The sequence below is a fragment of the Hemiscyllium ocellatum genome, chromosome 10, assembly GCF_020745735.1.
Source record: "Hemiscyllium ocellatum isolate sHemOce1 chromosome 10, sHemOce1.pat.X.cur, whole genome shotgun sequence".
In the NCBI taxonomy this organism is placed as follows: Eukaryota; Metazoa; Chordata; class Chondrichthyes; order Orectolobiformes; family Hemiscylliidae; genus Hemiscyllium; species Hemiscyllium ocellatum.
Window position 1 is genome coordinate 104,955,621 of NC_083410.1, and position 24,081 is coordinate 104,979,701.

At 43.9% G+C, this 24,081-nt stretch overlaps 1 protein-coding gene across 4 annotated transcripts in view; it reads left to right on the forward strand.

The window, feature by feature from the left end:
* Nucleotides 1-520: 520 nt before the first annotated feature.
* LOC132819886 (1-phosphatidylinositol 4,5-bisphosphate phosphodiesterase beta-4) overlaps nucleotides 521-24,081 on the forward strand; it is a 532,815-nt gene continuing 509,254 nt past the window's right edge. For all 4 annotated transcript variants that reach the window (XM_060831826.1, XM_060831835.1, XM_060831830.1 and 1 more), the window contains exons 1-2: nucleotides 521-615; nucleotides 8,184-8,233. The gene's annotated coding sequence lies outside the window, so the exon portion shown is untranslated. The remainder of the gene's footprint in view (nucleotides 616-8,183; nucleotides 8,234-24,081) is intronic.

Sequence of the window (24,081 nt, forward strand, 5' to 3'; positions counted from 1 at the left end):
TTGGCCCTGGATAATAGAATCTTAGCCCGGGCTGATAGAACGTTGGCCCTGGATAATAGAATCTTAGCCCAGGAATGGAACGTGGCGGTGCAGAGTGAAGCGAATCGGCTGCAGGCGCTTCTCTCACTATTTTGCAAGTCTTGGTACATTTCCCCTCACCCCCTTCACGGTAGCGAGGAAAGTGCACGCTTTCCTTCATCATTTCCCTCTCCTCCTAACTTCTCCTGCTAAGATTTTTTTTGCGTGTGTGTGGGGGGGGTGTTGTGTGGAGGGGAAAGTCCGCTTCTCCAGTATGAGAGTGTGACTGAGGACAACGTGTGTGACTGGGCAGCAGCCCTCCCATCACCACAGCAACCGGCTCCGCTGGAGTACGCCCACATCTCCTCTCCCTGTCTGTTTGATGTAAGAAATCAGTTTTGTTTTACGCTCTCTCTCTCTCTTTGTAATGCACGCCTATGTTTATGTATTAGTTCCTTCCTGACGCGGTGTCATTTGAAGCATTTTTTTTCTCATGAACAGAGCAGTCTGCTGGGTGTGCGCGGCAGCTGCTTGTTTCTTGGGTGGGATTTTGCCGAGTGCAAAACAGGACGGACCCAGCAGCTGTGTGGTTGACAGGTAGGCAAGCGTCTCTCCCTTCCTTCCTTGCCCCAGCCTCAGTGACCCGGCCACAGCGACGAGAGACCGAATCAATCCCCCTGACCCTCCCTGTATTTTGCAAACTATCACCCGGTCGAGGGCAGTGGAAAGTGCATGTTACACGGCAGAGGTTGTCCGGACAAAGCCAAATCAATAACTCCTTCCTATTTTTATTTTACTGATTGTTACAACGAGATGGGTTTTTTTCTTTGCAACGATTAGCAACCCCACACACACAAAACAAGTCCCAGAGAGAGGGAGCTGCGTTGAGAGGTAATGGAGCGAAGTTGCTGCAAAATGGTTGGTGACTGTTTGGCATCGTGGGTTAAGCAGGAGCCGGTTTGCCAGTGAGTTTCAGACGGGAAGACACCACCAACTTGACAGCGCCGTCCCCGTGCAAAGCCCGCACTTGATGCTACTTTGTATTGACAAAGGATACTGGTCTGATTCCCTTCCTGCTTTAGCTGCAGCCAGCGGCTCTCCACGAGAGTTATTGCATAAAATTCATTATGCAACCGCCAATATTTCAAGCTCCAGTCAGACTTAGCAGCTAATTCTAACGTGTTTTTGTTTCTGATGGATTGACGTCTGCAAAATCAAAAAAAAACTGACTCTGGCAAGTTCACCTGAATAGTGAATTGGAAGAATTAATATTTAAAGTGCCTTGCAGTGTTTGAGAGATGCGTGCGGCTTTCTTAACAATACATTTCAATTCAAGAGTCCTTAGTTTTAGTGTTGTAATTGTCCAGGAGGAAGTTCAGGTTATAGTCCAACAGGTCCAGGACTCTTCGATAAGGGGAAGACATTTACCCTGTCAAGCCCCTTGAGAAACCTCTACCTTTCAATGGGACCACCTTTCATTCTTTGAAATTGCAATGAGTAGGCTCCCAGCTTGGCTCACATCTGCTGCAAAGACAATTCCTGCATGCCGTGGACCATCTCACTGAACTTTGTCCAGAACTGCCTCCAGTGAAAGATTATTTTCAGACTGATGCCTGGAGTGAACGGCAAGTCTTAGGAGGATAAGTTGGATCGGCTGGGCTTATTCCCACTGCAGTTTAGAGAAGTGAGAGGTGGAAGTGTTTTAAGATCAAAAGAAATAGGCAATGGAGTAGGCCATTTGGTCTCTCGACCTGTTCCACCATTCCATAGGACCATGGCTGATCCAACCACATTCCTTGCCTCCATTTTCTTGGTGTTGAGGAAGCAAGGAGGCTGCAGATAAACTTAGGGAGAGTGGGCAAAGACGCAGCATTTCTAGTGCAACGTGGGAACGTGTGAGGTTATGCATTTTGGTGGAAAGAGTAGCGGCGTAGAAATGGGGGAAATGTTCAGAAATCTGAAGCGCGAAAGGATTTGTGGTCCTCGTTCAGATTTCTATGAAGGTTAACCTGCAGGTTTAATTGGCCGTTAAGAAGGCAAATGCAGTGTTAGCATTCAAGAGGGTTAGAATAAAAGACAAGAGATATACTGCCAAGGCTGTTTAAGGCTCTAGTTAGATTGTATGAGGAATACAATGATGAGATTTGGGCCCTGTATCTAAGGAAGAATGTGCTGGCATTGGAGGGGGTCCAGAAAAGGGTTACACGAATGACCCAGGGGATGAAGGGCTTGTCCTGTGAGGAACGGTTGAGGACTCTGACTTGATGAATTTTAGAAGGATGAAGGGGGAATCTGTTTTGAAACCGAGAAGCTTGGATAGAGTAGGTGTGGAGAAGGTGCTTCCGCCAGTAGGAGAGACTCGGACCTGAGGGCTCAGTCTCAGAATGATTCCTTGATGTCTTGAGGAATGAAGGGCTACGGGGAGAATGCGGGTAAGTGGAGTTGAAATGTCCATCAACCATGATTGAATGGCGGAGTGGACTCGATGGGCTGAATGGCCTTACTTCCACTCCTATGTCTTATGGTCTTATGGGTGACCTTTTAGAACTGAGGAATTTCTTCATCTGTTTCTTCCACCAATTGTGAAACTCATTGCCTTTCTAGGCTGTGGAGGCCAAGCCATTGAATGTCTTTAAGGCTAGGATAGGTTCTTGATTATTGAGAAAGTCAAAGGTTATGGGGAGAAGGCACGAGAATGGGGATGAGAAACATATCAGCCATGATGGAATGGCAGAGCAGACTCATTGGGCCAAAAGGTCTAATTCTGCTCCTATTTCTTCCCCGTAACTCTTGATTTCCCGATCGATCAACCTCTGATCAAGACTCGGTCTCCATAGCTCTGTGTGTCACAAGGAGTTTGAAAGACTCGCAACCCTTTGAGAGAATAAATTCCTCCTTAACTCAGTCTGAAATTGATGTCCCTTTGTTCTGAGACTAAGGCTTCTGGTCCAAAGTTAAGAAATCACACAACACCAGGTTATAGTCCAACAGGTCCAGGACTCTTCGATAAGATGATGAGAAACATCATCTCAGCATTTACCCTGTCAAGCCCCTTGAGAATCCTTTACCTTTCAATGGGATCACCTTTCATTCTTTGATATTGCAATGAGTAGGCTCCCAGCTTGGCTCACATCTGCTGCAAAGACAATTCCTGCATGCCGTGGACCACCTCACTGAACTTTCTCCAGAACTGCCTCCAGTGAAGGATTATTTTCAGACTGATGCCTGGAATGAACGGCAAGTCTTAGGAGGATAATTTGGATTGGCTGGGCTTATTCCCACTGCAGTTTAGAGAAGTGAGAGGTGACCCGATGGAAGTGTTTTCTAGAATGGTGAATCAGACATGATGGGCTGAATGGTCTACATCTGCATGGTTAAAAACGAGGACTGCAGATGCTGGAAACCTGAGTCTAGATTAGAGTGGTGCTGGAAAAGCACAGCAGGTTAGGATCCCTGCCTCTATTCCTGATGAAGGGCTTTTGCTCGAAACATCAATTTTCCTGATCCTTGGATGCTGCCTGACCTGTTGTACTTTTCCAGCACCACTCTGGTCTACATCTGCTCCTACTCCAAAACGTTTGTATGTAGACTCCTCTCTTTGTTGCATTTGGAGTCCCTGTGGTTCATTTTTCACTTGTGTTTCTTTAAGCTAGTATTTTTCCAGTGGCACTTCCATTAAATGCAGTGGTGCTCATCGTTCAGTCAGAATAATGGTTATATTTTTAGGCCAGAATAGGTACTGCGATATCTTTGTAACTTTCCCATGTTCCAGAAGCAATTGTTCATGTGCAGAGTAAATTAGGATTGTCCACAATGAAGTTTCATTTTCTATATTCTAGTTCTTCTATAGGGTGAAACTTGGAGTGCTGAAATCAGCACCTTAAAAAATCGTCTACATCTTTTTTTAAATGGAAGGACCTTTTGTAACAATTGAAAGTTATTTAATTGCAATTTAGTCGAATCAATCTTTCATTTTCAGGCAGTTTACTTTCAAACACGAAGCAAAATGGAGTTTCTAACTTAAAATGAATCTCACTCAGTGAAGACTGTGCCCTTGTCATTGGGACCAGACTTTGTAATGCCAGTTGTGTTTTTTTTCTTTCTTGTTGACTATTTATAATTTTCAAGAGTGGAGTGAAACAAAACAGCTGGCAACTCTTACCTTCAAAATCTATTCTCAAAATGTTTTTATTTGAGTCATCACTTCAGGTCAGATGGAGCTGTTAATAGTAAAGCAAATAAACACCATAATGTCAATATTACCAAGCTCACTCCTGATGGAAACCTTGTTTTGAAAAATCAATTTCAACCTGCTAATTCCAGGCCTGAGCTTACGGGAAAGTCCAGTCATAATGAAAGATTGCAGTAAACTAATTACTTTACACTGTGCTCTGAATGGACCAAATGTGGATTTAATAGTTCTCATTATTTTGAAAATAGCTAAGTCAAATTTAAACATTGGACAGAAAAAAAATTACATCAATTTCTATGAACCTCAGATGCTATATTTCCTCATGACCAAAGAATCTGTGTGAATGTGTAAATAGCATCAAGCCTTCTGACAGTAATATTTGTGAGATATTTTAGGGACAGCACTTAATTATAACAGCATTTATTCAGAATTTATTGCTGTTTATTATAATTTAGTTAAATCTAAACTTGACCCACATCATTGTCTATTGCTGTCTTTCCCCATGTAATCCTCTCCCACTGTCTGCCCACCACACTCTCTCCAAACTCTGTCACCACTCTGACCCATACTATCTTTCCCCTCTGCTCTTCAATTACAGTGTCTTCCCCTCTCCTCACTGCTGTCCCTCCCTCTGCACTTCACTGTCTCTCTTCCTGCTTCTTTCTTACTGACTCTCTTGCCCATTCCTCGGTCACACTCTCTCCCTCCTCCCGACCCATTTCTCACTCGCGCTCTCTCCCCTGTTCCCTACTCTCTCTCTCTCTTGTCCAATGTTCCCCACTTGCTCTCTGCCCCTGTCTCCCCCGTTCCTCACTCACTGTCTCCTTCTGCTCCTCACTTGTGGTTCTCTTGCATTTTCCTCACTTGCTCTGTTTTCCCCTCACCATTCCTCACTCGTGTCTGTCTGTCTGTCTGTCTGTCTGTCTGTCTCTCTCTCTCTCCCCTCCTGCTTCTCATTTGCTCTCTCTCTGTTTCCCCACACTTTTTCTCGTACCTTCCTCCCTGTGAGCTGTGTGGCTGCATTTCTTGTCCCGCTCCCTTCACCCACACTGGACTCCCTGAAATCCTTTCCTTGCTTCTCTTATGCATGCTGTCTCCTCCTGCATGCACTCTCCCCACTCCTTCTCACTCTTCTCCCTCTGGTCCTGTGCACTCCTCTGCCTTGCACCCCTCTCCCCTGCACACACTCCTCCTGCTCTCCCACTCTCCCCACACCTATCTGTTGTGCACCATCTCCCCACTCTCCTCTCTGCCTGTCCCTGCCACATGCCCTTCCCTCCCCCAGCCAAATTTAGGAATGCACAATCTTTTGTAACAGATTTGTGGAAAAATCTGTCGTTCATAGCTGGTGAACACCGACAGGAAAAGCTTAGACTTAAAAGCAGCTGATCAGAGTTGAGTCTGATTTTGTGGATGCTGCTTCCTAGTGCAGTGTGAAATATGACTTTGCCATGATCGCTGCAGTTAATCTCAAAGGATGAGTGCAGTTGCTGAAACACTTTCCCAGTGAGAAAGGACTTTGTTATGATTCGACCCATTCTTGTCTGTTGTGGGGGGAAATAGAATTGGGGGACGCAGTTTAAGAATTAAATACCTCTGTTTTTAGACACAGATTTTAAGCACCGTCTTGTCTCAGATGGTCATTACTCCGTGGAACTCTCCAGAAAGTAACAGAAGCTGTGTCATCTAATTAGATAGAATTTTGATAGACCGAGAGAGTTCAGAACTGTGAAGAAGGCAAGAGAGTGGGGATCAGACCACAAATAGCTCTCACTGAACGGTGAGCAGGTGTACTCCCGCTCCCAAAGCCTCTGTTCCTTTGTCTAAATCTTTCACTGTATCCTTCAAACCGACCTGCATGAATAAAAAGGGTAGATTAGTCACTGTGTTTCCAACTTATGATATTATTGGTACCTGTCGGACTCTACATCTGCAAATTTGTTTATTCATAGTCAATTACATTATGGTTGAAACAACGTATTCATAATCAAATTAAGCAAAACAGCCTTCAAAGAAATTGCGTCCAGATAACAGTGGGGAAAAAAAAAGCATGAAAGAGAAGCTTGCTTATTTACAAACCACAATCTGCTTCAATATTTGTTTTAAGTGCTCCACTAGCTGGCTTTTCGTTCCCTTAATAGCTGATGTAAAAATACTTGCATTAAAATTACTTGCGTCATTTACTTTTGTAATTTCACTTGCAGAAGGTATTTTTGGCTGAGAGTGTTTCTTGGTTTTATAATGATGGTCAGAAATGCTATTTTAGAGTTTTGTGATCACTGCAAGTAAAGTTGTCCTGATTGATATGTCTTTGCATTTGCAGTGTATCAGTTTATAGCCAAAAAAAACCCAGAAGTCTGTGTCTTGATGTCTACTTTCTGATTTGATAAATAGCACTGTGGTGTAATATCAGTGAGTGTCCAGCTTTAGATGTCCCAGTTTCATTTTGCTTCCTTTGCACACCTTTACTGCAATTCAGCGTCAAAATGAAAATTACAAGGGCCCTTCTGTCAGTAGGAGCAACTATTTTGGAAGGAACATAGGAGGAGGCCATTCAGACCATCAAGATTTCCCCGCCTTTCACCACAATCACTGCTGATCAAAGATTTCAAGTGCCTGTAACCCCCCACTTCGCGCCCCCCCCCTCCCAATCAGAAATCTATCAGTCCTGGGACCTTGGGTGCGGGTACATAGTTCCTTGAAAGTGGACTTGCAGGTAGACAGGATGGTGAAGGATTTGTATGCTTGCCTTTATTGGTCAGTGCATTGAGTATAGGAGTTGGGGGGAGTCATGTTGTGGCTATACAGATCAATGGTTAGGCCACTTTTGGAGTACTGCTTTCAATGCTGATCTCCCTGCTATAGGAGAGATATTGTGAAACATGAAAGGGTGCAGAAAAAAATTACAAGGATGTTGCCAGGGCTGGAGCATTTAAGGTGTAGGGGAGAGAGGGAAGATGTTGGGGCTATTTTCTCTGGAACATCGGAGGCTGAGGGATGACCTTAGAGGTTTTTAAAATCATGAGGGGCATGGATGTGGTGAATAGGCAAGGTCTTTTTCCCCAGGGTAGAGCTGTCAAAAATTAGAAGGCATAGGTTTAAGGTGAGAGGGGAAAGATTTAAAAGGGACCTAAGGGGCAACTTTTTCATGCAGAGGGTGGTGTATCTATGGAATTTGCTGCCAGAAGAAGTGTTGGAGGCTGGTATGATTACAACATTGAAAAAGGCACCTGGATGGGTACATGAATAGGAAAGGTTTAGAGGGATATGGGCCAAGTGCTGGCAAATGGGATTAGATTAATTTAGGATATCTGGTCGGCATGGACGCGTTGACAGAAGAGTCTGTTTCCTTGCTGTACATCTCTATGACTCTACGTTTTTATTCCACCTTTGGTTTGGTCTGTGAAGCTCAAGTGTGCTGAGAATAAGCAAGGATCCATAATTTACTGAATGTTTGACAGAGTCATTGGGTTTTACAGCATCGAAAGAATTCCTTCGGCGATTTGAGTCTGCACTGTACCATCTGCTCTGATCCCCTTTCCGGGCATTTGGTCTTTAGCCTTGCCTTGTGCGCTGTAGTATTTCATCGGAATATTTCTGAAATGTCGGCATAATTCTAGCCTTTCTCACCCTTTCAGACAGCGAGTTCCAGATACCTCCCAAAGTTTTGTCCTCCAGTCCCCTCTAAACGTCTTGCGTGTGGGGAACAATGCATAATAAGTCTTTAATAAATATTTTGTCTTACTTCAGAGGTGACTCGGGTCTTGTTGTAGTTGGAAAGACACGTTCTGTGGTATTTGCGGGGGGGGTCTGTGTTTTGGTTGGCAGGACATTTTACAGGGATTTAAGGAAACGACGTTATCTTAGTATCTGCCAAAAATGACTTTTTTTTTGTGAGATTTATTGCAAGCAGTTGACTCGATGCAATGATTTTGCATTTTCACCTCTAAAACATTGCTTTCCTTTCTCCCAGGGAAAGAAGACATTTCTTTGCAATGAGAATGGAAAACTAATTTGGAACAGGTAAGCAGTCAGTCATTTTGTATTAGCTCCGTGTTTGTGACTGTGCCGTCACTTGCTTCTCCTGCATTTCGGCCATTAAAACCTTCTAAACTTGTAGCGTAAAGGATGTAGTTCATCTGTGGTGAAATTTGCTTTTGCTGGAATCGGGGTGGTCTCCGGGAAGCTGTAGATTTCTGTTCCCAGTGCTGTTTGGAAATGAGAGATTCTGGTTGTCGGATAAGTTTATTATCATCTGCTCCAGGTTTAAATCTAAACAGCTCTTTAAATGAAGTGAATCATTCCAGCTTCTTAACATGCTTTGAATTAACTGGTTCATCTGTCGCTGCTCTTGCTGAAGCAGTTGCATTGCTTCATGCTAAATTGCCCGTAGTGTTAGGTGAAGGGGTAAATGTAGGGGAATGGGTCTGGGTGGGCTGTGCTTTGGTGGTTGATGTGGACTTGTTGGGCCGAAGGGCCTGTTTCCACACTACAAAAGTGGAAATAGTTTATATTTATCTACTCTGTCTTTTCCTGTTAATATCTTGAAGATTTTGATCAGACACTTTCAAGAAAGCAGGTCTAATTTATATAATCCCTCCTCATGACCTAACCTCTGAAGTCCCAGTATATTGTTGACACTTTTGCAATATTGTTGACTCCAATTTTGACCATGTGCATTTAATTCGAGGGATATTTGTTCTGCTAACATATTGCTAATTTTGGTGTCACATGCATGAGTTTGTTGTAACCAAGATCCATAAATTTGAGACACTCGCCACTAAAGCTACAGGCAGTTCCAGAGAAGTCTCTTGATGTGGAGAGTGATTGGAATGTGGGGCTGACTGAGGTTGGATGCCTTTTTTTTAGATTAGATTAGACTTCGTGTAGAAACAGGCCCTTCGGCCCAACAAGTCCACACCGACCCACCGAAGCGCAACCCACCCATACCCCTACATTTACCCCTTACCTATCACTGTGGGCCTGACCCGCACATCTTTGGACTGTGGGAGGAAACCGGAGCACCTGGAGGAAACCCACGCAGACACGGGGAGAACGTGCAAACTCCACACAGTCAGTCGCCTGAGGCGGGAATTGAACCCGGGTCTCGGGCACTGTGAGGCAGCAGTGCTAACCACTGTGCCACCGTGCCGCCCACGGTGGCACAGAGGAGAAGTAAATACATGTGAGAGAGAGGAATCAAAGGACTGCCTGATAGTGGGGAAGTTAAGGAGAGAGGTTCATGTGGCACATTTATAGGCTGGGAGGCCTGTTCACACACATAAGAAACTAGAGTAGGCCGCTTGACCCTTCAAGCCAATTCTGCCGATTCAATGTGATCATGGCTGCTCTGATGTTAACCTTAAATCCATATTCCTGCACAGGATAGAAAGTATCCACACTGAACTAGCCCTCACCCTATCCATATCACCCCACATTTACCGTGGCTAACCCACCCAACCTGCACAACTCTAGTCACTGAAGTATGCCAATCCACCTAACCTGCACATCTTCGGACTGTGAGAGAAAAACAAAGGCACCCAGTGAAAACCCACGCAGACACGGGGAGAATGTGCAGATTCCACGCAGACAGTCATCCAAGGCTGAAATCGAACCTAGGTCTGTGGCATTGTGAGGCAGCAGTGCTAACCACTGAGCCACTGTGCCACCAATGCCCTTGGTAACCTTCCATCCCCTTGGTAATGAAGAATCTGTTTACCTCTGCCTTGGAAATATTTAAATATAATTTTGCTGTACATTCTGGGTAAGGTTATGCATAAAATAGATGAATTCTGGATCAGTGGTGCTGGAAGAGCACAGCAGTTCAGGCAGCATCCAAAGTGCAACGAATAAAGGCAGTGAGGCTTTTGCCCGAAACGTCAATTTTGCTCTACTTTGGATACTGCCTGAACTGCTGTGCTCTTCCAGCACCACTAATCCAGAATCTGGTTTCCAGCATCTGCAGTCATTGTTTTTAACCTTATAAAATAGATGAAGGTTATCCTGATGCGACTTTTGCAACGTTTGCTGGAATTGTACTATTTTTCCTGGTCAGACTGTTCCAAGTAGGTTTAAATAACGTTCCACAAGCAGAAGGAAAAGAACTGACAATTTGTATAGAATTTCCTCCCGTACCACACCGTGCTCCGATACCACATTTTGAAGACAACATTTTGAGTTTTTTCCCAATATTTTGCTATTTGTTTTTAGTACCATTTGAAGACTAGGGGGCATTTCATTTACCAGTAGTAAAGATTTCTCTGCACTTTTCAAACAAAAAATTGTGGTCCATTAGCATTTTGGAACACTGGAACACTGACGGCATGTGAAGCATTTCCAGAATCTCCAAAGAGAGGGACTGTAATCATTAAAAAGAGCTTGGGGAGATGGTGAAGAGCAAGTTTCATAAACCTTGGTGGTTAGCAAATCAAGTAGACTTCCATAACGCAGTTGATTTGAAGGAACACAAATCTGTTACCTGTCGGCTGAAGGAGGAAGAAGTGAGGAACGTTGGGTCTGAAATAAAAATAGGAAATGCTTGAGCAATGCACAGGTTTGGTTCCCTCTTTGAAGGCAGAAACAGGGTTAACATTTCAGGTCCTAAATGACCCCTCTTTGGAAGAGTTGTCACTTTATTTCAGGAGGCAAATTTGTTGGAATTGATACCACATTTGCTTGTACCTTCTATTAAATCACAACTGTATTTATGAGGCACACGGAGTTACAAAACTCAGGGAAATTAGCTGTTTGTTACAAATACCTGTGTAGCACAATTGCAGCATGGAGCTAACATTGGCCATACAGTTGCCTATCAGTGACAATCTGAAATTCATAGTTTGTTCCAAACTCAGGGGTTTCTGTTCTTGAGCAACGCATGCATATGAAGTAGGTAGCCAGTGCATTTGTTCAATGTGGTTATCGTGATTCTATCCTCTTCTGCCGATCAGCATCAGGATCCCCAGCATCACTGCCCAGTTTTACCGGGCTGTTTCGTTTCCCGAAGTGCAAAGGACCTTTTGTGGCAACATTTGCATCTCTCCAGAGCAGTCTTGACTGGCCTCATGTTGCCTAATCAAGTTTGTTTTACTGCCTCTGTTGATGTATGGACTATTACACTAATAATAGCAAACTTCTATGAGAAACCGAGAAGTAAAGAATTGTGTTTTTGTCATAACTTTCATGTCTGCAGGAATTCATAGAATGCATTGGGGCAGTTACCAAGAGCTGTATGTCATGGAGTTGACCAGGGAGCAAGCTATCTTGGATCTAGTAATGGGTAATGAGGCAGGTTTCATGAATGACCTCTGATTAAAAGATCCTTCAGGAAGTAGTGATCATAACTTGGTACAATTTAATATTCAGTTTGAGAGTGAAAAACTTGGGTCAGAAGCAACTGTGTTTAACTTAGAGAATTAAAATGAAATAAGGAGAGAGTTAGCTGAGTTAAATTGGGAAGGTAGATTAGGAATGACCGAGAATAAGCAGTAGTGACAGATATTTAAGGAGGTGAATCATGACTGTCAGCAAACGCATTCCAATAAGAGGAGAGATTCTAAGATAGAGATAAACCAACCATGGCTAACTGTATAAATTAAGGAGGGTATGAATTTGAAAAAAAAAGCACATAGGAGACCAAAATGACAGCCTCAAAGACTGGGAAAAATTCTGAACCCAGCAAAGGAAAACTCAAAAGAAAATAAAGACAGAAAAAAAACTGAAGGCAATCTAGAGAGGGGTATAAAGACTGACAATAAGAGCTTCTTTAAACATATCAAAAGGAGGAGAATGGTCAAAGAAACATTGACCTCTTAGAAAATGAATCTGAGAGGATAGTTTCAGGAAACAAGGAAATGGCAGTGGAATTAAACAGATATTTTGCATCAGTCTTTATGGTAGAATCACTATTAATATTAAAGAATATAGGGGAGGAATTAAGTACCATCACCGCCATGAGAGAGGTAGTTTTAGACAAACTAATGGGATGAAAGGCAGATTAGGTTAGTTTCTCTACAGTGTGGAAACAGGCCCTTCGGCCCAACAAGTCCACACCGACCCTCCAAAGAGTAACCCACCCAGACCCATTTCCCTTTGACTAAAGCACCTAACACTTTGGGCAATTTAGCATGGCCAATTCACCTGACCTACATCTTTGGACTGTGGGAGGAAACCCACACAGATACAGGGAGAATGTGCAAACTCCTCACAGACAGTTGCCTGAGGCTGGAATCAAACCTGGGATCCTGGTGCTGTGAGGCAGCAGTGCTAACCACTGAACCACCATGTTGTTCCTTTTCTTTCACCGTGCCAATAGATCCCCTGATAGTTTTCATTCTAAGATCTCAGCTACAGAGACAAGGGATGCATTGATTCTGGAGTGGTCCCAGAGAATTGAAAATCTGCTCATGTGACATTCTGTTCAAAAAGGGACAGAGACAAAGAGTGAGTAAATGTAGCCCAATTAACGAACATTTATTGTTGGAAAGGTGTTGGAATCGATCATTAAGTAATTAATGAAGTAATAGCAGCACATTTGGAAAATCATAATCTCATCAAGCAGAGTCAGCATGGCCTGATGAAAGGGAAATTGTGTCTGACTAATTTCTGATGAACTCTCAACCAGAGTGGATAGGAGGGAGGCAGTCGATGTGTTGTCTTTGGATGTCCAGAAGGCATTCGGCAAGGTAGCTTACATAAGTCATAAGATAAGGTATTGGAGGTAGGATATTAATGACAAAATAACTGCAGATGCTGGAATCCAAAGAAGACACACAGGAGGCTGGAAGAACACAGCAAGCCAGGCAATATCAGAAAGAAGGGTTATACTCAGAGGGGGTGTACTGGCAAGTTTGGAGAATTAGCTAATGGGCAGGATTCAGCAAGTGGTGATCTGTGACCAGTAAGCTTCCAAAGGCAACTGTTTGCAATAAATATTAATGACTTGGAGGAAGGAAGTGAATGTACTGCAGACAACGTTAAATAGATAGAAAAGCATGTTGTGAGAGGGATACAGGTTACAGAGATATTGGTAGGTTAAGTAAGTGGGCAAGATGTTGGCAGATGGAGTATATTGTGGGAAAATGCAAATTTTGGAAGCACACGTGGAGAATGGCATTATTTAAACGGAGTAACGTTGCAGAAAACTGCAACATGAAGGGACTTGGAGGTATTTGTGCACAAAACAAAGCAAGCACACAGGTATAGCAGGTAATCAGGAAGGCTAATGGAATATTAACCTTTATTTCAATGAATTTGGAGTATAGGAATAGGAAAGTCTGACTACAACTGTACAAAGTGCCGGTGAGACCACATGTGGAGCACTGTGAGCAGTTTTGGTTCCCTCATTCAAGGAAATGTATCATTTCATTGGAGGCAGTTTAGGGAAGGTTCACTAGGATGGTCCCAAGTATGGACAATGGTTTTATGTGCAGATGTTAAACAGTTTGAGAAAAATAAGAGATCTCATTGAAACATACTGAATTCTTAAGGAACTTGACAAGGGTAAATGCCGAAAAGATATTTCACCTTACCTGGGATCAGTGGGCATAGTCTCAGAATAAAGGGGAGTCAGTTCAAGACTGAGATGAGAAGGAATTTCTTCTCTAAGGGTTAAGAGTCTTTGGAAATCCTTGCCACAGAGTGCTCTGGGGACCAGAGTCCTGGTGTGTATTTAAGGCTGAAAGAGAGAGATTCTTGATTAGCCGGGGAATCAAGGGTTACAGGGAAAGGGCTGGATCAGCCACAATCCTGTTGAATGGCGGGGCAGGGTCAACGGGCTGAATGGCCTACTCCTGTTCTGTTTTGTTACAGCCTTCTGGTTTTATGGACATTCCAACGCACCATCCAGCTAATGGAGGACTTGTAAATTGGAGTCACTGTTGAGGAGGGCAAATGATTTGAATGCATTGCGATCTTCTGAGGACCTGGTAAATAGTATAATGCTGGCTATTGTGTATATGTTGAGATATGACAGACCAATGTGTATTGTTCTTGTGCATGGCAAGAGAAGGCATGAGTGGTAAATGTGGGTGAGCCTTAAGAACAGGATGTATTTGACTGGAGAGCAAGGTGAGACCATGGTTTCATATTTGCTGAGGTTCCCCATTCTGTTATGTGCGCGGTCATTCAAGAGATGGCCCTATAAGGAAATTAAGCTCCATGATGCTAAGCTCACCTGTAGATCTGCTCCTTACGTGATTAATCTTGTCAGGCACAATACCAGGCAGACGTTGAATATTGCTGAGAAACCCAACATTTTCTCCAAGGTTTTTACTAATGTAAAGGGGAGCCAACATTTTATATTGTGAGTGTTGATTGGTTGGCATGTGGACTCTGATTGGTAGTGGCATTTTCTTAGGGAGTGCACCAGTTAGATGACAACTGACAGTTAACTGCCAAGTAATGGATGTAAGAAAACCAGTAACAAACAGTTCGGGATGATCATTCAGGCACTGCATATCTCACTTACACTTCGGTATATTCAGATATAGGGATCTGTCCTCTGCAGGCAAAAGGAACACGTTCAGGCGTTGCGCCTTTTTTGAATTTTGCATAAACATGAGGAGATGATAATTCTCCTGTGCATCCTCCATGGCAAGGCCTTGACTAGTCACTACCCTTTCCCTGTGCAGCAGAACCTATTGCTTCCTTCAAGATTGGTCTTTTGAGCATCTGTACTGGTGAGCGTAAGATGAAAAACTTGGACAGCATGTTGCCTTTTACAATAATACTGCAGTTCTATGCAACAGAGGGTCAAGATGTTAGAATTGGAGTGATCCAATGCACCGTAACAAACTATGTCCAACACCTGCAGCTCATTGTGGGCGATGGGTGAGTGGCCATGCATCAATGCATTTGGGTGGTTTTAGAGCAATCCTAATGTGTCAGACCCTTGGATGATATGAATGTGCTGAAGTTTTCACTTGTAAGTTGCGGTTTAAATGTGATGGGTCGGATTAAAATCAAGATTGTGGGAAGTCTTGATGTATCTGAAGACAAATGGAACTTTTGACAGGTTTGAGTCAACAAAGTTGCATCAGCCGATGAAGTATGGCATTGGAAAAGGCATAGCAGGTCAGGCAGCATCCAAGGAGCAAGAGAGTCAACATATCAGGCATAACCCTTCTTCAAGACTGGTAGGGGAGGGGAGGGGGTTGAGAGATAAATTGGGGGGGGGGGGGGGGGAAGAGTGTGGGGAAGGGCTGTGGGGCTAGGTGAAAGGTAGGCGATGGGTGGGTGAAGGTGGGAGGTGATGATGGTTGCTGCATTTGTTTGAAGTGTGCTGCCTTTTCCTGCAACCTATTCCCAGATCCTGCAAGTATTGAGTGGCAAAGCAGACTCAAAGGGCTGAATGGCTTCCACATACTCTTACATCCTTTGTTTGCAGAGGTGATCCTTGGCCATTGACATGTGCCAGGCATTGCTGGCCTCTGAGGAGATGGCTGGAGTGCCCAGGCAGTGCAATTATCCTCTTACGCACAATGTTAGGGACTAGACCAGCATTCCCCAAATTATATTATGGAGACCCCAACTCTTATTGTATATTAGAGGTAAATGTTCCAGATATGATTTGATGGTCCATCACTAAACATAAATCAAAACACACTTTATTCTTACAGGGCAATTAAATGTAACAAAATGAAGAGTTGGTATAACTTTACGCCATTGTCATACTCAACAAGACAATGCAGTATCTAACCACGAATCATAAACTGTTACAATAGTGGCAGCATCCCATAAACACACCCTTTGGTAAAAAATACAAGGCAGCAAATTAATTATTATTCTCACCCGCTGTCTGTCTTCAGTCCAGTAGAACAAGATACTGAAGGAAACAATCTGTCCCTTTTGATTTCTAAGAGGAAACCTCTGTGTCGACGTGTTTGATCTCACAGCAGAGAGAACTCCAGTAGCTAGCTAACAAAAAATAACAATTGAAAGCAAAACTAAAGTCCCCAGGGTGTGTGAGAGCTCTGACCGTGCCCACTCATGATTCTTTTGTCTTACTCTGAAAACCAAAACCACCTAGGGAGAAACCCAAAGCCATTTACAAAGTGCCTGCTGGGACAAGACACCTCAACACCATTGTGGGAAGACCCTGCTGCAAGAGAAACAGGAGAGAACTCATCGCTTAAAGTTAAAAATCACAGAGCACCAGGTTATAGTCCACCAGGTTTAATTGGAAGCACTAGCTTTCGGAGCGCCGCTCCTTCATCAGGTGGTTGCATGAGTTGCTCAAGTATGGCACTGGAAAAGGCACAGCAGGTCAGGCAGCATCCAAGGAGCAAGAATCCACAACCACCTGATGAAGGGGCAGCACTCCGAAAGCTAGTGCTTCCAATTAGACCTATTGGACTATAACCTGGCGTTGTGATTTTTAACTTTGTACATCCCAGTCCAACACCGGTACCTCCAAATCACATCTCTTAAAGGCAGAGTAATATCAGAAAAAGGGTTTCCATTCACTCTCTATCAATCAGTGCTCTATCAGACTGTATTTTCACAACCTAATGTTTCTGTTAGCTGAGTATCCATGTTTTTATGATAGAGGAATGCTAGAAACGTAAATGTGTTGATCAGCAAGAGTTTGAAGTGGATGTTTTCTTGAAATTAAACAAAGCGCAGTGCCTGAGCTTGTTGGGAGATTCAGTTTCAGAGAGGAATTTGCCTTGTTCAATACAGGACGGACTGTTAACATTTAAGGATTTGTAGCCAAAAGTGTGTCTGGGTAGATGATTCAAAGACGCGTTTGTCTCTGATGACCCGCCATCACTCCCAGTCCTTCAGCAGATCTGCTTCTGCAATCTGAGGGACCAGACTGCAGAATGAGTTGTCTCTGCAGTGTGACCTGATTCCATAGTGACGGGGATTAGATTAACATGTTACCCACTGTTTTCATCTCTCTCTCTCTCTCTCTCTCTCTCTCTCTCTCTCTCTGTCTCTCTCTCTGTCTCTCTCTCTGTCTCTCTCTCTGTCTCTCTCTCTCTCTCTCTCTGTCTCTCTCTCTGTCTCTCTTTCTTTCTCTCTCTCTCTCTCTTTCTCTCTTTCTCTCTCTCTGTCTCTCCCCCCTATCTCTTCCTCTTTGCCTCTCTCTTTCTTTCCATTTCTGTCATTCATCTTCTTTCTCTGTGTCTTTTCCTGGATCTCTTATTTCTGTCTGTGTTTCTATCTTGTCTCTATCGCTTCCTTGTCACTATCTCTTCCTTACCTCTTTGTCTCCCTTTGCTTCTCTTTCTGTCTCTGTCTCTCTGTGTCCCTTCTCTCTATCTCTCCCTTCTGCTTCTATTTTCTCTGTGTGTCTCTCTCTCTCTCTGTCTCCTGACTGTCATTCTCCTTTCTGTCTCTCTCTCTCATCAATCTCTCTCTCTGTCTCTTTCCTTGTCTCTCTTGCTCTCTCTTTTCCCTCCCTCTGTCTCTTTCCTGTCTCTCTCCCTTTTCTGTCTGTGTCTCTCTCTCCTGTCTCTCGGCCTCTCACTCTTTCACCTTTCTCTCACACTGTCTCTTGCTCTCTTTCTCTCCTGGTTGTCTGTCTCTGTATTTCTCTCTCATCTCAGTCTCTCTCCTGTCTCTCCCTTGTCTGTCAGCTTCACCCACCCACCCCCTGTTTCTCTCTTTCCTGTCTCTCTCCATCCCTATTTCTCCATCTCCCTTGTGTCTCTCTCTCTCTCTCTCTCTCTCTCTCCCTCCCTTGTCTCTTTCTCTCTCTTGTCACTGTCTCTCTGTCTCTCTCTTTCCTCTCTTTCTCTCCCTCCCTCTCTCGCTTGCTTATTCTCTTCTTCCTCCTCCTCATTCCTCTCTCTCTCTCTGTTCTATGCACACTAGCTATAAGGAATTGGAGACACTTACTGCAATGCAGTTTCATCAAAATCATTTCAAGCTTCAGTTACCAGTTGGAAACGCAGTGTTTGGAAATCTACTTTTTAATTCACAGCTAGATGGCTTTATGTGAAACAAAAAATCGATAGCTTATCAAAGCTAACATGGAAGATCTGAAAGTTCTCCCCTTCCTATAATATTGTCAAGGTAAATGGAACGAGTGGGGCTCACCACTGCACCCTGGAGCAGCTCAGTTCAGAATGGCTCAAGAGTTGTGAGAATTGAAAGAAAAGGTCTGACCATGTTGAAGCTTTTTGGACCGTTTAATTTCTCTAATCCACAGCTCCAGGGAGGGCACCCCCTAATGGGGAGAGGGTGGAATGCAGGAAATCGCAATGTGCAGGATGTTCAGAAGAACGTTGCCATTTAACGACAAGAATGTAAACTTTTGTTGCCGTTAGAAAAATTTGCCATGTGTCCGCTCCCATTGGGGATGCTTTCAAAATTGGATGCAGAAGCATGTGCAAACAAAGTGAAAGAAAACTGTCCTGGAGAAATGAAGTGGGCTCTCTGGTCTAGTTGTTCAGGTCTCCTTGTTACCTGCCCTTGGTTGGTAGAGCCAGCCCTGTAGTGCACGCAAGGTGAGACGTTACCATAGCACTTCAGGGCTCCAAGTCGTCATAGTGCAGCATACATGCAACACGCTCTTTCTTGATCCAGATCCTAATCACTGGTAAGACTGGCCAAGGGCTGCCCAGTGGCTCAGTAGTTTGCGCTGCTGCCTCCCAGCGACAGAGACCCAGGTTCGATTCCAGCCTTGAGCAGCTGTCTGTGTGGAATTTGCACATTCTCCCAGTGTCTGGGTGGGTTTCCTCACAGAGTCCAGAGATGCGCAGGTTAGGTGGATTGGCCATGTTAAATTGCCCCATCATGTCCATGGGTGTGCAGGCTAGGTGGACTATCCATGGGCGTTGCAGGGTTATAGGGTAAGGGGATGAGTCTTGGTGAATGCTCTTTGGAGGGTTGGTGTGGACTCAATGGGCTGAATGGCCAGCTTCCACACTGTAGGGATTCTAAGTGTGTTTGCTGGCAGTAAGGCAAGGACATCTGATGTGGTTCTGGGGTCTAATGTTGTACCTTGTATGATTTTCACCATGGCATGCAAGTGTTAGTCAGCGTCCAAAGGGAACCTCCATTTTAAACATGGCTCTCGCTTTCCAACTGTGGTGCAGCTTTGTACTTGGCTGTCCCACTAGCCTTTGAAATGATTTGGAAGTCAATAAATGGAACTGGATCTTCAACCTCCATTGGTACCACTGAGAGCCTGTCAATGCTTTGGTTTCACGTCTTGCAGGTGGCTTAGCAAACAATAATATTTGGTGGAAATTTTAATGCCGTCTTCCTGTAGTGCTTATGAAAGATCACCCTTGGGGAAAGCATGCAGCAAATTTTTGTTCCACAGGTTCAGAAATATTATCGAAGGCACTGTAGATGGCAAAAGAAAATCAAGGTGGTTTCCAGTTGAAGGGCTAACTTGTACACCATGCTTCTCCTATACCCATTAGCAACAGTCTTCATAGACTCTCACACCGTTTACAACGTGGAAACGTGCCACTATTCCAAGTGTTTATCTGCACTCTGGTTATCAAATTTCTTACATTGCAGACATTACTTGCATCAAAAGCAATTATTCAGCTGTAAAATATCGCTGTTCCTTCATTGTCGCTAGGCCAAAATCCTGGCATTCCCTCCCTCAGGGCATTGTGGGTCAACCCATGGCAGGGGGACTGCAGCGGTTCAAGAAGGCAGCTCACCCCCACCTTTTCAAGGGGCAACTAGGGATGGGCCATAGATGCTGGGCCCAGTCAGCGACACTCCCATCCCACAAAATGAATTTTTTAAACAGTGTTTTGCAATGTCCAAAGGTTGTGAAAACTGCTTCATAGTGTCCTGAGGTTGTGGTAGGTGCTATCTAAAAACAATCTTTTCTCTCCAACTTGCCCCGAATTGCTCTGTTTCTTCAGGGATGCACTGGGTTTCCCGTTGATTGTGAAGCTTGCTTTCTCTCATTAGAGAGTGATGATTGGTGGTGGTTTGACCTGAGGGTCACCGTACCTCAGGGACAAGGAGGGATTGAGAGGGAGAATCCATTGTGTTGACCACAGCTGGTGCAGGAATGGAACCCATCCTACTAGTGTCACTATGCATTGCAAACCAACCAACTGAGCTAGTCGATTCCCTGAATGTAAGGGAATTCCTCTTAAAAGTGTTTTTCCTTGAATATTTCTTGATATATTGAGAATATGTGCTAAATTGCACCTTCTCCAGTGGTATCACTATAGTTTTGGATTCCAGAGCTGCAATTGCAAAATTTCAGTCCTCTAGCTGTGGCCTATTACAGAGGAACCTCAATAATCTGAACATGGATAATCCAAGGTTCGGATAATCAAAACAAGATTGCGAGGTCCCGATGCTTGGCTAAACTGTGTTATTGGCATTCGATTATCTGAACAAAATACGTGTTGGAGAGGTTCCTCTGTACATTGTCAATACCTGACTGTGAGTCTGAAGTCACATGGAGGATACACTGGGTATGGATGGCAGATTTTCTTCCCTGAAGGGATGAACCAGATGATCGACAATAGTTTTATGATCAGCATTACTGACATTAGCCTTCAATTACGGTTTTCTTTTATGAACTGAATTCACATTCCACCAGTTGGCGTGCTGGGATTTGAACCACTGTCAACAGTGCATTAGCCTGTCTTTCTGTATTGATGGTGGAAGACAACAAAGGACCTAGGCTGTAGGGTTGTTGTTACCTGTGCTCCCATACTGTACAGTAACTCTGGGCAGCATGGTGGCTCGGTGGTCAGCCCTGCTGCCTCACAGCTTCAGGGACCTGCGTTCAGTTTCAGCCTTGGGTGACTGTCTGTGTGGAGTTTGCACATTCTGCCTGTGGCAGATGTGGGTACTGCAGATGCTGGAGGTTAGAGTCCGAATTAGAGTGATGCTGGAAAAGCACAGCAGGTCAGGCAGCACCTGAGGAGCAGGGAAATTGATGTTCTGGGCAAAAGCCTTTCATCAGAAATCAATTTTCCCTGTGTCTGCTTGGGTTTCCTTTGGGTGCTCTGGTTTCCTCCCACAATCCCAAGATGTGCAGGTCAGGGTGAATTGGCCTTGTTAAATTGTCCGTAGTAATCAGGGATGTGTAGGTTTGGTGCACGAATCAGGGGTAAATGTAGAGTAAATAGGGTAGGGAAATTGGTTTGGGTGGGATGACTCTTCAGAGGGTCGATGTGGACTTGTTGGGCCAAAGGCCTGTTTCCACACTGTAAGGATTTTATGAAAACTGTGCCGTCTGGCCGTGTCACATTAGAGGCCTTCGGATCTTCTAATAGTTGCCTGTTTGATGCGGTATTATTGGAAATCAGGAAAGGACCCACAATGAGCATCTGCAAGTCAGAGAAATGGCATTACTATCCCACAGCATTTATGAAGAATTGCTTTGAAAAGATACTTTATTGTCCTACTTTCTCTGTTTTTAGACTGCAGCGTTTTTTTTTAATGCATTGAGCTATTTTAAAATGGATGGAGTGTTGGTTAAGGGTCAGGAAGCAAGGGATAGCCATAAATGGGACATTTTTAAGTTGGCAAGCTATGACAAGTGGACTGTGTGACAAGGATCAAAATGAAGCCCCAGCTATTTGCAGTCTATTTGAGTGACATTGGCAGAGAGCCTGAGAGTAATGTATCCACGTTTGCTGACAGTACAAAGCTAGGAGGGAATGTAAGCTGTAAGGGCACAGAAGCTGCCAGGGCTAAAACCACATTTATTCAATGGGCAGATGGTGATGGAGAAATGCGAGACTATTCATTTTGGCAGTAGGAATCGAAAAGCAGAATGTTTTCTAAAAGGCCAATGAACTTGGCACTATCAAAAGAATGTGGGTCAGCTGCTGCAATGGCACGCTGGTCATGTCGTTGGCCAACAATTGACAGTGATTGCGTGGTCACCTGTAGACACGCTTTGAAACCTCGATTTTAATTTTACTTCATTAAAAGTGCACCATCTGCCATGATTTGGAGGAGCCGGTGTTGGACGGGAGTGTACAAAGTTAAAAATCACACAACATCAGGTTACGGTCCAACAGGTTTATTTGGAAGCACTAGCTTTCAGAGCGCTGCTCCTTCATCAGGTGGTTGTGGAGCTTCCAGATAAACCTGTTGGACTATAACCTGGCATTGTGTGATTTTTACCCATCTGCCATGGTGGGATTTGAACACACATTCCAAGAGCATTTGCATGTAGGATTACTCATCCAGTAGCATTACCACTGCACCACTAAGTGTAGATGCCCAGAAGGGTGTGGGTGTGTTTACACAAGTAAACACTTGTGAACCATAACCAGTTGAAGAAGGCACATGGCATGTTGACTATTGTTATGCAATGCACTTAGACTGCAGAAATAAGCAGGTCTTGCTACGGTTATAAAAATGTTTGATGAGCCTACGTCTGGAATGCTTGTATCTTAAGTTTTGCTCCTCACGTCTAAGGAAGGATGGACTTGCAATGGAAACACTGCTAGAGATGTTTACGAGATTGGTCCCTGAGATGAGAAGGTAGTCTGTGATGAAAACTGAGCCCGTACTCTCTGGGTTTTAGAAGAAGTGACCTCACTGAAACATATTGAAATGGCTTGAAGAGCACTAAGCGAGGATGTTAAGATTCTGTAAACAGATGTACGACCTCCTCCACCACCTGAGCTACAAATCTTTTCAAAACCTCTGATGTTTGCCCTGGCGTGGGAATCAAGAACCTGGGATACAGTTTCCGGGTAAAGGGGCTGACTGTTTAGGACAGGGATGAGTATATCTCCGAGACTGTCAAAGTCTTTACTCAGAGTTGTGGGTGCGCTAGCATTGAGTATCTATACGGCTGAGAACAACAGATTTTTGGCTCCACATGGAATCAGGGAATTGGAGAGTGGGTCGGAAAGTGGAGCCAGGACCATAGACCGTACTGAATGGGGCAGCAGGCTGCGGGGTCTTTTCTTAAATGCTCAGGAAAAGCTTATGTGTTTTCAGTTCTACTCAACCTGCAGTTGAATGCAGCTCTTTAAATTCAAATGGATAGAGAGTTAAAGGCAGAGTAAGGAGCCTATGATATTCCGCTTACAGAATTAAGACCCACGCTGAATCAAGTAAGGAATATAATAAGAATAATCCTCATTGCAAACATGATTTAAGTGTCATGAGTCTTTCTTAACTGTTAAACTTGAAGCTGGATGAGGAGCTCATGAAGCAATACATTTTGTTTTAACCTTGTTTTTCAAACTAGGTCTTGATTGATGGGATAAAAGCTGCTGTCTCTCTGATGCTTGGTTTCTATTCAGATTGAATTTGGACAATACCAGATTAGTGATCAAGGGACACAGATCATCATGATTCAGTAACTAATGCACTGTATTCATAACCCAGGAGCTAAGATGTGTCAAATGGTTTTTCTCATTTTTAATTACTTGCTGACACAGAAATGGCTACAAATGAGGAACAAAAATATCACCGTTCTCTATTGCTGCTCTTAAAATTGAGATTAAGCAGCTTGAGTAGCTCTTGACTCTGCCTCTAACTCCAATTCTCACTTGGATTTCCGCACCACAGTAACGATTGTTCTCGCTGCAAGTGTGGTGCTAAAATTAATAGATTTAATGCTAACCTTGCATAGAAGCCTGGTGAGACGATACTTGGTCTGCTGTAAACAGGATCTGCTCTCCGCCTCATGAAAAGAATATAGAAGTGCTAAAAAAAAACGGTTTACTAAAATGGTCCTGGGTCTGAAAGGTTGGACCAACTGAAAAAAGATCAGGCAGGTTGGTGTTGGGGAAGAGACTGAGGGGTGACCTATTAGAGATCTCCAAGACACTGGAAGTGTTGAATACTGTAAAGATAGAGATGATGTTTCCACTTGCAAGTAAGGCCAGAATAAGATCGAAGGTAGGTATGAATGAATGTTACCGCACACCAATCGCCAGATAGGAATGTTCCTTTCCAATTGG